At 37.3% G+C, this 15610-nt stretch overlaps 1 protein-coding gene and 1 long non-coding RNA gene across 3 annotated transcripts in view; one reads left to right on the forward strand and one right to left on the reverse strand.

The window, feature by feature from the left end:
* SEMA3A (semaphorin 3A) overlaps nt 1-15610 on the reverse strand; it is a 490617-nt gene that overhangs the window by 72230 nt on the left and 402777 nt on the right. The window lies entirely within an intron of this gene.
* Nucleotides 1-15610, forward strand: part of LOC137768834 (uncharacterized) — a 35971-nt gene that overhangs the window by 5092 nt on the left and 15269 nt on the right. The window contains exon 2 of the long non-coding RNA XR_011074818.1: nt 1243-1308. This is a non-coding gene — a long non-coding RNA (uncharacterized lncRNA). The remainder of the gene's footprint in view (nt 1-1242; nt 1309-15610) is intronic.

Below are 15610 nucleotides of genomic sequence, written 5' to 3' on the forward strand. Positions count from 1 at the left end.
GGTGGACTGTTCTATAAATATCAATTAGATCTATCTGATCTATTGTGTTATTTAAAGCTTGTGTTTCCTTATTTATTTTCTCTTTGGAGGATCTGTCCATTAGTGTAAGTGGGGTGTAAAGTCCCCTACTATGACTGTGTTACTGTCAATGTCCCCTTTTATGGCTGTTAGCATTTGCCTTATGTATTGAGGTACTCCTATGTTGGGTGCATAAACATTTATAACTGTTATATCTTCTTCTTGGATTGATCCTTTGATCATTATGTAGTGTCCCTCCTTATCTGTTGTAACAGTCTTTATTTTTTTTTAAAGTTCTCTTTATTTATTTATGGCTGTGTTGGGTCTTCGTTTCTGTGCGAGGGCTTTCTCCAGTTGCGGCGAGAGGGGGCCACTCTTCATCGCGGTGCGTGGGCCTCTATCGTGGCCTCTCTGGTTGCGGAGCACAGGCTCCAGACGCACAGGCTCAGCAATTGTGGCTCACGGGCCTAGTCGCTCCGCGGCATGTGGGATCTTCCCAGACCAGGGCTCGAACCCATGTCCCCTGCATTGGCAGGCAGATTCTCAACCACTGCGCCACCAGGGAAGGCCCCAGCCTTTATTTTAAAGTCTATTTTATCTGATACGAGTATTGCTACTCCAGCTTTCTTTTGATTTCCATCTGCATGGAGTATATTTTTCCATCCCTTCACTTTCAGTCTGTATGTGTCCCTAGGTTTGAAGTGGGTCTCTTGTAGACAGCATATATATAGGTATTGTTTTTGTGTGCATTCAGCCAGTCTGTGTCTTTTGGTTGGGGCATTTAATCCATTTACATTCAAGGTTATTATTGATATGTATGTTCCTATTACCATTTTAATTGTTTTGAGATTGTTTTTGTGGGTCTTTTTCTTCTCTTGTGTTTCCTGCCTAGAGAAGTTTCTTTAGCATTTGTTGTAAAGCTGGTTTGGTGGTGGTGAATTCTCTTAGCTCTTGCTTGTTTGAAAAGCTTTTGACTTCTCCACCGAATCTGAATGACATCCTTCCTGGGTAATCTTGGTTGTAGGTTTTTCTTTTTCATCACTTTAAATATATCTTGCCATTCCCTTCTGGCCTGCAGAGTTTCCGCTGAAAAATCAGCTGATAACCTTATGGGGATTCCTTTGTATGTTATTTTTTGTTTTTCCCTTGCTGCTTTTAGTATTTTTTCTTTGAATTTAATTTTTGATAATTTGATTAATATATGTCTTGGTGTGTTTTTCCTAGGGTTTATCCTGTATGGAACTCTCTGTGCTTTCTGGACTTGATTGACTATTTCCTTTCCTGTGTTAGGTAAGTTTTCAACTATAATCTCTTCAAATATTTTCTCAGACCCTTTCTTTTTCTCTTCTTCTTCTGGGACCCCCTATAACTCGAATGTTGGTGCGTTTAGTGTTGTCCCAGAGGTCTCTGAGATTGTCTTCAATTCTTTTCATTCTTTTTTCTTTATTCTGCTCCTCAGCAGTTATTTCCACCATTTTGTCTTCCAGCTCACTTATTCATTCTTCTGCCTCAGTTATTCTGTTATTGATTCCTTCTAGTGTATTTTTCATTTCGGTTACTGTGTTGTTCATCTCTGTTTGTTCTTTAGTTCTTCTAGATCTTGTTAAACATTTCTTGTATTTCCTCAATCTGTGCCTCCATTCTATTTCCGAGATTCTGGATCATCTTTACTATCATAACTCTGAATTCTTTTTCTGGTAGATTCCCTATTTCCTCTTCATTTATTTGGTCTTGTAGGTTTTTACCTTGCTCCTTCATTTGTGACATATTTTTTTGCAGTCTTATTTTTATTTTTTAATTTTTTTTATGAGTGGGATTGTGTTCCTGTCTTACTGGTTGTTTGGCCTGAGGCGTCCAACACTGGGGTTTGTAGGCTATTGGGCAGAGCTGGGTCTTGGTGCTGAGACGAGGAACTCTGTGAGACCTCACTCCAATGAATATCCCTTGGGGTCTGAGGTTCTCTGTTAGTCCAGTGCTTTGGACTTGGAGCTCCCACCACAGGAGCTTTGGCCCAACCCCAGGCTTGTGAACCAAGATCCTGCAAGCCACCTAGGAGCCCAGCAGGCTTCCTGGGCTTGAGTGGGTGGGGTAATCGCCCTCCACTCCTCTCCCGCTCTTCCCACTTACCTCTCCTGATCTCCCCAGCCTCCCTCCTATGCCCTCAAGGACCCACGCGGTCTGGAGGGGACCTTGGAGGGCAGGGGACTGGCCTGGGAGCTCAGCAGGCTCTTCGGGTCCGAGTGGGTGGGGCAATCACCCTCCGTTCCTCTCCCGCTCCTCCCGCAGGGCCCCTCCCACCTGCCTCTCCTGATTTCCCCAGCCTCAGGGGCGCCGATCCTGTCTGGCCTCCACTTCTCCTCCACCCCTCAGTCCCCCTACGTCCTACTGGTGTTCCTCCCGTCTCCTTGGGTGTCAGAGTCCCCCAACCGTGGCCAGCAGGCACCTTGGTTGTGGGGAGACCCTAACTCCGTGTCTTCCCACACCGCCATCTTGACTCCTCCTCTCCCAATCTATTGTTTAACATTCTCCTTCATACAGTTTTGGTTGGAATATAAATTGGTCTGGCAGTTTCTTATCAAACCAAACATATATCTACCCTATGAACCAGCCATTCCACTAATTGCTATTTAATTGAGAGACCTGAAAGCTTATGCCCACAACCATACTTGAATAAGAATGGCTACAGCAGCTTTTTTAAGCTGAGGTGTGTATCAACAGGAGAACAGATAACACAATGTGGTGTAGCCATACAGTTAAATACTTCTCAGAAATAAAAAGAAACAAATTACTGATAGATGCAATGACATGGATGAATTTCAAAAACATTTAAACAAAGGAGCATCTATTGTATAATTCCATTTATGTGAGTTTCTAGAATAGGCAAGAGTAATCTATTATGGAAAATTCAGAACAGTGGATTCCTCTGGGAACAAGGGTGTAGGGAACAATTAGGAAAGGGCAGGAGAAAACTTCCTGAGGTGTTTCTGACCTTGATTGGCATTTGGGGTACAGGAGTATATCATTTGCCACAACTCAATGAGTACTACACTTAAGATTAGTGCATTTCATTGTATATAAATTTCATCTGAATAGAAAAAATACACAAATATTGAGCTCATATCATTGTTAATCATATAAGAATGGTGTGATGGTGTCTGAGATCTACTTTGAATTCATAAAAAAAGATGGTTGATGGATGAAGAGGAATGGATGGATAGTTATGTGATAAATTATAGAAGATTACAAATGTGTAGAATATAGATTGAGGACAAATACAAATCACTGTCAAATTCTTTCAGCTTACGTGTATTTGAAATTTTTCATAGAAAAATAATTTAAAAATACTTCTGTGCCTCCTGAAACAAAAAAATAGTATGTTTTTACTAACTTTCGGCTAAGGTGAGCTAAGGCACGTATAAGGATTAAGACAAATTAAGAAAATACAGCCTGTAAATTATTATTATAGGTGGTGAATAAAAACATTTACTTTTTTTCTTTACTAATACTTATCTTTATGGCTTACTCTTACATTCAAACTGCAGCAAAATCGAGAAATTTGAACAATATAACTGAGTCTGAGCTCCAAACATTACTTAGATTTTCATAGAGAAGCAAATTTGATCTGATAAAGTCTTCAATGTATGGTTGATTTTCTATATCTAGATAGCACGTTATGTTCTTTTTACTTAAATATTATGGTTTTTAACTTCTTGTATTCAAATAGGAACTTTTTCATATTGTAATTGCCTACATGCTGTAAAACTATGTTTGGAAAGTAAATTGGTAATAAATATTTAGTCTGTGATTTTTTTTTAAAGAAAATACATATTGCTGTATTTTGGTTGTGTCTTTCTGCCTGCTTATTGATTTATTTCTATCATGTATATCTTACAATCATTTCTCTATTTTGGTGAATTTCTCAAATTACAGAAACATAGTGTTGAGCACAAAGTAGGTTTTAAGGAGAGTGATTGGAATATTAATCTAATTTAAACCAAATGGATCTATCATGAGTTCATATGACTATCTGTCATCATTACTTACGATTTGATACTTATCTACTAAAATGTGGTCTATTTCCACTCTCTGATCTTGTAAGTATGTGGTCTTTTTTATTAATTGCTTGTAAAAGAAGAGTTCTTCAATATTTAAATATGGGAATGATATAATTATGTGCTTTACTCATTGTGTATTAGATTGACCTTTTCCACTGCAGATTTTGAGAGTTGTATAATGATGTCCTTTCATTTACAGATACAATGTATAATGATTTATAGGTCTGTGTTTTATCATGATAAATATAGATTAGAAATATTTTGATATAATAATTTAGATTTTATACAGTTACCTCAACTATAATATTTGTAGGCATTTCTATAATTTTGGACTATTTATTACTTCTTAAATGCAGGAAGCTGAAATATTTACAAGTGATTCCTTGTATTAGGTTCTAAACAAATAAGTTCATACCCATCCATCATCATAAACTGTCCTTTTATCATTTACATTATGTTTTTAAATTATGTTAAGTATAAACTACTGTATGAACAGACTAGACGATTTGTTATTTGAGAAAATCAGAGGAATTTCATGAAGGAAATAATTTCATAGAAGAATTTTTCATTACCTCATAATGGTTATACATGCATATATACACACATATAATGCACATACTCTTGAGGTAATAATTTGGATATTGATTTTGATTATATTTAAACCTTAAGGACTCAATACAGATTTTTTTCCCAATGGATTTCTATAAAATTGAAAAGGTTTGGGAAAAAGACAATTTAAAAAAATATTTTGTCATTACAGGACAGGTCAACAATAAACGGAATATGTATAATGTAACCGCTGCTCTCTAAAAACAAAATCATGCTATCAATAGAGTCCATGTTCATAAAGTAATTACAATATTTTTCATACAATACAAACTAAAAATAAATTTTGAACCTGGATGAGGAAAACCAAGGCAGCACACTTTCATTTCCTACATCCAAAGAAAATAAAACTTTCTGTTTAGAAAAGTCATTGCTCCATGATAAAAAGTAATTTGTATGATCTTACTTAATCGATGACTTCACACTAAAACTTTCCTGTAAAGAGAAAACTGGTAGAGGTTCAAGAAACATGGTATTTCCTAACTCACCTCATTTTAAATTAGAGCACGTTTTTCTTCCCTTTGCCAGAAAGATCATCACATTTTTTTACACAGTGTACTTACTCTACTTTATTAAACGAGATGAAAAAGTGCATTTAAGTGAATGTGATTTATTTTTTAAAAGTTTCAGTGCTTGAGCAAGGGGCTAAAAAAAAAAAAAGAAAAACCCACACCAAAGAGATATAGTACAGGAGTGATTTAAATTCTCTTAGAAGGAAGAAAAACATAGCAGTAACTCCTTTCAACTCTTCCTCCAATCTGCAGTCATATCTCACTCATTTGGTAACATTTAAAATAAGGGGAATGATGTACGTTTAAGAGACATTTCATAGAAATAAATACATCTTTTGAAAAACATTTATATAAAGAGAATGAGAATACAAGTCTCAGATTATGAGAAAATATTTGCAAAAGACATCTGATAAAAGACTGTTATCAAAGATAGACAAAGAACTCTTACAATTCAATAAGAAAACAAACAACTGAATTAAAAAATGGGCCAAAGACTTTAACAGACATCTCACTAAAGAAGATATGCAGAAGGCAAATAAGCACAGAAAGATCTCCACATCACATGTCATTAGGAAAATGCAAATTAAAACGAGATACCACTACGCATCTATTAGAATGGCCAAAATCCAGAACACTGACAATACTAAATGCTGGCAAGGATTTGGAGCAGTGGGAACTCTCATTTATTGGTGGTGGGAATTCCAAATGACACAGCCACTATGGAAGACAGTTTGGTGGTTTTTACAAAACTAAACATACTCTTACCATATGGCCCAACAACTGTGCTCCTTGGTATTTACCCAAAGGAGTTAAAAGTTATATCCACACAAAAACCTGCCCATGATGTTTATAGCAGCTTTATTCAAAGTTGCTAAAACTTGGAAGCAACCAAAATGTGCTTCAGTAGGTGAATCCAGACAATGGAATATTACTCACAGCCAAAAAGAAATGAACCTATCAAGCCATGAAAAGACACAGAGGAAACTTAAATGCATATTAGTAAGTGAAAGAAGCCCATGTGAAAAAGGTTACACACTGTATGGTGTGATTTCAACAACATGACATTCTGGAAAAGGCAAAACTACGGAGACAGTAAAAAGATCAGGGGTTGCTGGGATTAAGGGGAAGAAAAGAATGAATAGGTTGAGCACAGAGGATTTTTGGGTCAGTGGCTTCACAGTGGCTACACTGACAAACTTTGTATGATATTATAATAGATCATACAAAGTATATACATGTCATTATACATTGGTCCAAACACCAAGAGTGAACCCTAATATAAACTACAGACTTTGGGTGATAATGATGCACCCGTGTAGGTACATCAACTGTAACAAATGTACACTCTGGTGGGGGATGTTGATAATGGGGAAGCTAAGCATGTGTGGGAGTAGGGCTATGCAGAAAATCTCTATCCCTTTCATTCAATTTTACTGTAAACCTAACTAAAAGTGCTCTAAAATACAAGGCCTATTATTTTCAAATAATTATAATAACATATTACCCTAAATTAACAGTATTCTTCTATGCATTAAGAACTCTAATTGCAGTTCAATCCTTTCCTATCATGTTAAGAACACTTTTTTCTACTCTTAGCTAACATATTTTAATTAGCCAGAAAAAGTCATATGATTTATTTTTCAACCTTAAAAAGGTAACATATATTTTATTTTTAAAATATTAAGGTAATGAATTAAGAGGTTTCCTACTTACTGAATCATCCTTGTAACACTAGAATTGATTTCATGTGTTTATTTGGAATATCTGGATACTCATAAATGTATTTGTTTCTAGTTTTCCTTTTTGTCTGATATTGTTATTGGTGATACTATAGCTCCAGATGACTTGAATGGCTTGAAAGCCTTTTTATCTTTGTCTATGCTCTCAGACATTTCTTAGAGGTTTCATACAATTATCTCACCCACATATTTTATACATGATTCAAAGATAAATTGATAGATTGAAATCTTGCCAACAAATGAACAAAACCACTTAAGCAACACAAAAATAAAAGCAAATATGTAATACCAATTTATTTCTTTTAAATTCTCTTAAAATTCAGGTGTATACTCAATTTCCACTTAATTTTTTTCTCTCTGAAAAGTAGTTCAGAATCTACAGATGGCAAAACTGGTATTTGTGAATTCTAGTAACAGTTGTATCCAGAAAAAAGCCAATTTTATATAATCATAAAATTTAGTTTGCCAAAATATTTCTGAATATGTAATCACACAAAAAATTTTTACTCTGTGAAATAAAAAGTCAATTTTGTAAGTGCAATGGAAAAAGTTTCATCTTGCTATCTGCCCATTTCCTAGGACTTGGTAATAGCTCAAGCCCTTTTTCAAGGACTGCACTGACTGGGGGCTTTTCCTCTGTAGTTAGGCCCTTGAATTCTAGGGAAAGGAACTATCTATGACAATGTGGCCTGATTCTTAAAATAATGATTTAGGGACCAGGAAGTATTTAGGTCAATTTTTACTTGACACAGACCTTGGCAACTTTTTAATGAGTGTTATTATAGGTAGAAACTAATTATCTTGATGGCAAAACTAGCAAAGCTTCAGCATTTATTTCTATCATTCCCTGATCAGAAAGTGTTCTCAAAAATGGCAGAAATATAGGATCTCTTCAAAGAAGAAAAACATGTTCAACTGTGATATAATTAGCAGTTTCTATGGCTTTTGTTCTTAAGAGACAATAAGCGTTTCGATTCTTGAAAATGTCTAATTATGTGGGGAAGGAAATTCAAGGCAGAAAAGAAGACAATTTACAGCATAATTTTCAAAGTAATTAGAATTTGCAGAAAATAATTCTTATTACACACCTGTTTAATCTTCAAGATTTTATTATCCCTTAAGAAATAATAATTCAAATTTAACATTAGCTACCATTTTTTGTACTTTCCTAATCTCATTGTATTGAAAACAAACAACTTATTATTTTAATAAAACAACCTGCACTTATTTTGAGATTTTTTTTTTTTTTTTAGGATTACATCTATATGATCTGGATACTACTGAGTTTTTTAACATTGGAAGTGCTCTATTATATGTATAAAATTATATCACATCCCTATAATTTAAAATTTAAGGTTGCAATACAAAATTTAAAGTTGTAACATAAAATGTATAATTTTTGGTCTTATTTGAATTTTACCTGTGTCTTTGCACTAAAAATCTATCTAGTTTTTCTTTACTGGATGCTTTGGACAAAAGGATATTTACATGGAAATAATAGTTATCACATATTTTAAATACTATGTTGCTGTTTTATCATCCAGTTTATCATTTAAAATAAAACATTATTAGTCCTAGTCTAGTTCAAGTGTAAAACAGTTAATTCATATTAATCTATTCTGAAAACAACTTTTTTTTTAACTACCTGAGGCTTTTTTGAACCTAGAAGTCACCATCTCTACCACTACTTAAAAAAAATTCCTAACATTTAACAGGACATGTAGTTGTGGGAGATTTTATAGGCTACTATAAAGGTGACAGCAGTTGTATTAACCTAACACTGTCTTGGTAGAATGATTCAAACAGAGTAAGGTAGGTCTTACTAGCCTTTCATAGACATCTTATCAGTGATTGTTGTTTAAAATTCCAACCAACCTGTTCAAAGGATACACTAAGGTAGTGTTTATAACTCCCCAATTAAAATGGAAGCAAAAGTTACTAATTTAAGGCCAATATTAGAATAATTACAAAGTCTGAAGTAGACCACATCACAGTAAACTGAGTCTAAATAATGAACACACACATACACACACACCACACAAACATTCTTGCATGCTAATGTCAATTTAGTTGAGATATCAGATAGTGCACTCACAGAATGGAACAAAACTGTTCTGTCTCTATGTTTCTTCTTTAACAATCAAAGATGTACTATGTTTTGGTAGTTTAGCCTAGTCCTCAGTTTTAATGTTGGATGAGAGTGCAGACTCTGATTAAGTAGGTCTGGGTGGGCTCTGAGATTTTGCCTTTCTAACAAATTCCCAGCAGATGCATATGCTGCTAGTTCCATGGCAAACTCCTGGTAATAAGGGTTTATACCAGCTAAGCTTTCAATGATTTGAGCGATGCATAAATAACATAATCCATTCTGTGAACCACTGTTGGACAGACTCCTTTAACTGTGGCAAATCTTGGCTTTTTAAAAAGTATGCAACTGTATTTTCCAAAGTCTATAACTTGGGAGGAGCTTCAAGATGGTGGAAGTGTAAGATGCGGAGATCACCTTCCTCCCCACAAATACATCAGAAATACATCTACATGTGGAACAACTCCTACAGAACAACTATTGAACGCTGGCAGAAGACCTCAGACCTCCCAAAAGGCAAGAAACTCCCCACATACCTGGGTAGGGCAAAACAAAAAATAAAAAACAGAGACAAAAAATAGGGATGGGACCTGCACCAGTGGAAGGGAGCTGTGAAGGACGAAAGGTTTCCACACACTGGGAAGCCCCTTTGCCGGCGGAGACTGTAGGTGGCCGAGGGGAGAAGCTCCGGAGCCACGGAGGAGAGTGCAGCAACAGGGGTGCGGAGGGCAAAGCGGAGAGATTAACGCACAGAGGATAGCTACCGACCAACACTCACCAGCCCAAGAGGCTTGTCTGCTCACCCGCCGGGACAGGCGGGGGCTGGGAGCTGAGGCTCGGGCTTTGGAGGTCGGATCCCAGAGAGAGGACTGGGTTGGCTGCGTGAACACAGCCTGAAGGGGGCTAGTTCGCCACAGCTAGCCGGGAGGGAGTCCGGGAAAAGGTCTGGAGCTGCTGAAGAGGCAAGAGACTTTTTCTTGCCTCTTTGTTTCCTGGTGCTCGAGGAGAGGGGATTAAGAGCGCCACTTAAAGGAGCTCCAGAGATGGGCGCGAGCCGCGGCTATCAGCGTGGACCCCAGAGACGGGCATGAGACGCTAAGGCTGCTGCTGCAGCCACCAAGAAGCCTGTGTGCGAGCACAGGTCACTATCCACACCTCCCCTCCCGGGAGCCTGTGCAGCCCACCACTGCCAGGGTCCCGTGATCCAGGGACAACTTCCCCGGGAGAACACACGGCGTGCCTCAGGCTGGTGCAACGTCACTCCAGACTCTGCCGCCACAGGCTCGCCCTGCATCCGTACCCCTCCCTCCCCCCGGCCTGAGTGAGCCAGAGCCCCCAAATCAGCTGCTTCTTTAACCCTGTCCTGTTTGACTGAAGAACAGAGGCCCTCAGGCGACCTACACGCATAGGTGGGTCCAAATCCAAAGCTGAACCCCGAGAGCTATGCGAACAAAGAAGAGAAAGGGAAATTTCTCCCAGCAGGCTCAGGAGCAGAGGATTAAATCTCCACAATCAACCTGATGTACCCTGCATATGTGGAATACCTGAATAGACAAGGAATCATCCCAAACTGAGGAGGTGGACTTAGGGCAGCAAAGATATATATATTTTTTCCCTTTTTCTCTTTTAGTGTGTGTGTATGTGTATGCTTCTGTGTCTGATTTTGTCTGTATAGCGTTGCTTTTACCATTTGTCCTAGGGTTCTGTCTGTCCGTTTTTGTTTTTTACTTTTTAAAAATTTTTTCTTAATAATTATTTTTTATTTTTAAAACTTTATTTTATTTTACTTTATTTTAATTTCATTTATTTTATCTTCTTTCTTTCCTTTCCTTTTCTTTTCTTTCTTTCTATTTTTTCTCCCTTTTATTCTGAGCTGTGCGGATGAAAGGCTCTTGGTGCTCCAGCCAGGGATCAGGGCTGTGCCTCTGAGGTGGGAGAGCCAAGATCAGGAAACTGGTCCACAAGAGACCTCCCAGCTCCGCATGATATCAAATGGTGAAAAGTTCCCAGAGATCTCCATCTCAGCGCCAAGACCCAGCTCCACTCAAAGACCAGAAAGCTACAGTGCTGGACACCCTATGCCAAACAACAAGCAAGACAGGAACACAACCCCATCCATTAGCACAGAGGTTGCCTAAAATCATAATAAGGCCACAGACACCCCAAAACACACCACCAGACATAGACCTGCCTACCAGGAAGACAAGATCCAGCCTCATCCACCAGAACACAGGCACTAGTCCCCTCCACCAGGAAGCCTAAACACCCCACTGAACCAACCTTAGCCACTGCGGACACACACCAAAAGCAACGGGAACTACGAACCTGCAGCCTGTGAAAAGGTGACCCCAAACACAGTAAGTTAAGCAAAATGAGAAGACAGAAAAACACACAGCAGATGAAGTAGCAAGGCAAACACCCACCAGACCTAACAAATGAAGAGGAAATAGGCAGTCTACCTGAAAAAGAATTCAGAATAATGATAGTAAAGATGATCCAAAATCTTGGAAATAGAATAGAGAAAATACAAGAAACGATTCACAAGGACCTAGAGGAACTAAAGAGCAAACAAACAGTGATGAACAACAGAATAAATGAAATTAAAAATTCTCTAGAAGGGATCAACAGGAGAATAACTGAGGCAGAAGAACGGATAAGTGACCTGGAAGATAAAATAATGGAAATAACTACCGCAGAGCAGAATAAAGAAAAAGGAATGAAAAGAATTGAGGACAGTCTCAGACACATCTGGGACAACATTAAATGCACCAACATTTGAATTATAGGGGTCCCAGAAGAAGAAGAGAAAAAGAAAGGGACTGAGAAAATATTTGAAGAGATTATAGTTGAAAACTTCCCTAATATGGGAAAGGAAATAGTTAATCAAGTCCAGAAAGCACAGAGAGTTCCATACAGGATAAATCCAAGGAGAAACACGCCAAGACACATATTAATCAAACTATCAAAAATTAAATGCAAAGAAAAAATATTAAAAGCAGCAAGGGAAAAACAACAAATAACACACAAGGGAATCCCCATAAGGTTAACAGCTGATCTTTCAGCAGAAACTCTGCAAGCCAGAAGGGAGTGGCAGGACATATTTAAAGTGATGAAGGAGAAAAACCTACAACCAAGATTACTCTACCCAGCAAGGATTTCATTCAGATTTGATGGAGAAATTTAAAACCTTTACGGACAAGCAAAAGCTAAGAGAATTCAGCACCAACAAACCAGCTCTACAACAAATGCTAAAGGAACTTCTCTAGGCAGGAAACACAAGAGAAGGAAAAGACTTACAATAACAAACCCAAAACAATTAAGAAAATGGTAACAGGAACATACATATCGATAATTACCTTAAATGTAAATGGATTAAATGCTCCAACCAAAAGACATAGACTGGCTGAATGGATACAAAAACAAGACTCGTATATATGCTGTCTACATGAGACCCACTTCAGACCTAGGGACACATACAGACTGAAAGTGAGGGGATGGAAAAAGATATTCCATGCAAATGGAAATCAAAAGAAAGCTGGAGTAGCAATTCTCATATCAGACAAAATAGACTTTAAAATACAGACTATTACAAGAGACAAAGAAGGACACTACATCATGATCAAGGGACCGATCCAAGAAGAAGATATAACAATTGTAAATATTTACGCACCCAACATAGGAGCACCTCAATACGTAAGGCAAATACTAACAGCCATAAAAGGGGAAAGAGACAGTAACACAATCATAGTAGGGGACTTTAACACCCCACTTTCACCAATGGACAGATCATCCAAAATGAAAATAAATAAGGAAACACAAGCTTTGAATGATACATTAAAGAAGATGGACTTAATTGATATTTATAGGGCATTCCACCCAAAAACAACAGAATACACATTCTTCTCACGTGCTCATGGAACATTTTCCAGGATAGATCATATCTTGGGTCACAAATCAAGCCTTGGTAAATTGAAGAAAATTGAAATCGTATCAAGTATCTTTTGAAACCAAAACGCTATGAGACTAGATATCAATTACAGGAAAAAACCTGTAAAAAATACACACACGGAGGCTAAACAATACACTACATAATAACCAAGAGATCACTGAAGAAATCAAAGAGGAAATCAAAAAATACCTAGAAACAAATGACAATGAAAACACGACGACCCAAAACCTATGGGATCCAGCAAAAGCAGTTCTAAGAGGGAAGTTTATAGCAATACAATCCTACTTTAAGAAACAAGAAACATCTCAAATAAACAGTCTAACCTTACACCTAAAACAATTAGAGAAAGAAGAACAAAAAAACCCCAAAGTTAGCAGAAGGAAAGAAATCATAAAGATCAGATCAGAAATAAATGAAAAAGAAATGAAGGAAACAATAGCAAAGATCAATCAAACTAAAAGCTGGTTCTTTGAGAAGATGAACAAAATTGATAAACCAGTAGCCAGACTCATGAAGAGAAAAAGGGAGAAGACTCAAATCAATAGAATTAGAAATGAAAAAGGAGAAGTAACAACTGACACTGCAGAAATACAAAGGATCATGAGGGATTACTACAAGCAACTCTATGCCAATAAAATGGACAACCTGGAGGAAATGGACAAATTCTTAGAAATGCACAACCTTCCGAGACTGAACGGGGAAGAAACAGAAAATATGAACAGACCAATCACAAGCACTGAAATTGAAACTGTGATTAAAAATCTTCCAACAAACGAAAGCCCAGGACCAGATGGCTTCCCAGGCGAATTCTATCAAACATTTAGAGAAGAGCTAACAACTATCCTTCTCAAACTCTTCCAAAATACAGCAGTGGCAGGGACACTCCCAAACTCATTCTATGAGGCCACCATCACCCTGATACCAAAACCAGACAAAGATGTCACAAAGAAAGAAAACTACAGGCCAATATCACTGATGAACATAGATGCAAAAATCCTCAACAAAATACTAGCAAACAGAATCCAACAGCACATTAAAAGGATCATACACCATGATCAAGTGGGGTTTATCCCAGGAATGCAAGGATTCTTCAATATACCCGAATCAATCAATGTGATACACCATATTAACAAATTGAAGGAGAAAAAGCATATGATCATCTCAATAGATGCAGAGAGAGCTTTCTACAAAATTCAACACCCATTTATGATAAAAACCCTCCAGAAAGTAGGCATAGAGGGAACTTTCCTCCACATGATAAAGGCCATATATGACAAACCCACAGCCAACATTGTCCTCAATGGTGAAAAACTGAAACCATTTTCACTAAGATAGGAACAAGACAAGGTTGCCCACTCTCACCCCTATTATTCAACAGAGTTTTGGAAGTTTTAGCCACAGCAATCAGAGAAAACAAAGAAATAAAAGGAATCCAAATCAGAAAAGAAGAAGTAAAGCTGTCACTGTTCGCAGATGACATGATACTATACATAGAGAATCCTAAAGATGCCATGAGAAAACTCCTAGAGCTAATCAATGAATTTGGTAAAGTAGCAGGATACAAAATTAATGCACAGAAATCTCTGGCATTCCTATACACTAATGATGAAAAATCTGAAAGCGAAATTAAGAAAACACTCCCATTTACCATTGCAACAAAAAGAATAAAATATCTAGGAATAAACCTACCTAAGGAGACAAAAGACCTGCATGCAGAAAATTATAAGCCACTCATGAAAGAAATTAGAGATGATACAAATAGATGGAGAGATATACCATGTTCTTGGATTGCAAGAATCAACATTGTGAAAATGACTCTACTACCCAAAGCAATCTACAGATTCAATGCAATTCTTATCAAACTACCACTGGCATTTTTCACAGAAGTAGAACAAAAAATTTCACAATTCGTATGGAAACACAAAAGACCCCGAATAGCCAAAGCAATCTTAGAAAGAAAAACGGAGCTGGAGGAATCAGGCTCCCTGACTTCAGACTGTACTACAAAGCTACAGTAATCAAGACAGTATGGTACTGGCACAAAAACAGAAATATAGATCAATGGAACAGGACAGAAAGCCCAGAGATAAACCCACGCACATATGGTCACCTTATCTTTGATAAAGGAGGTAAGAATATACAGTGGAGAAAAGACAGCCTCTTCAATAAGTGGTGCTGGGAAAACTGGACAGTTTCATTTGCAAGTATGACATTAGAACCCTCCCTAACACCATACACAAAAATAAACTCAAAATGGATTAAAGACCTAAATGTAAGGCCAGATGCTATCAAACTCTTAGAGGAAAACATAGGCAGAACACTCTATGACATAAGTCACAGCAAGATCCTTTATGACCCACCTCCTAGAGAAATGGAAATAAAAAGAAAAATAAACAAATGGGACCTAATGAAACTTCAAAGCTTTTGTACAGCAAAGGAAACCATAAACAAGACGAAAAGACAACCCTCAGAATGGGATAGAATATTTGCAAAGGAATCAATGGACAAAGGATTAATCTCCAAAATATATAAAGAGGTCACATGCAGCTCAATATTAAAAAAAAACAAACAACCCAATCCAAAAATGGGCAGAAGACCTAAATAGACATTTCTCCAAAGAAGACATACAGATGGCCAAGAAGCAC

The sequence above is a fragment of the Eschrichtius robustus genome, chromosome 8, assembly GCF_028021215.1.
Source record: "Eschrichtius robustus isolate mEscRob2 chromosome 8, mEscRob2.pri, whole genome shotgun sequence".
NCBI lineage: Eukaryota > Metazoa > Chordata > Mammalia > Artiodactyla > Eschrichtiidae > Eschrichtius > Eschrichtius robustus.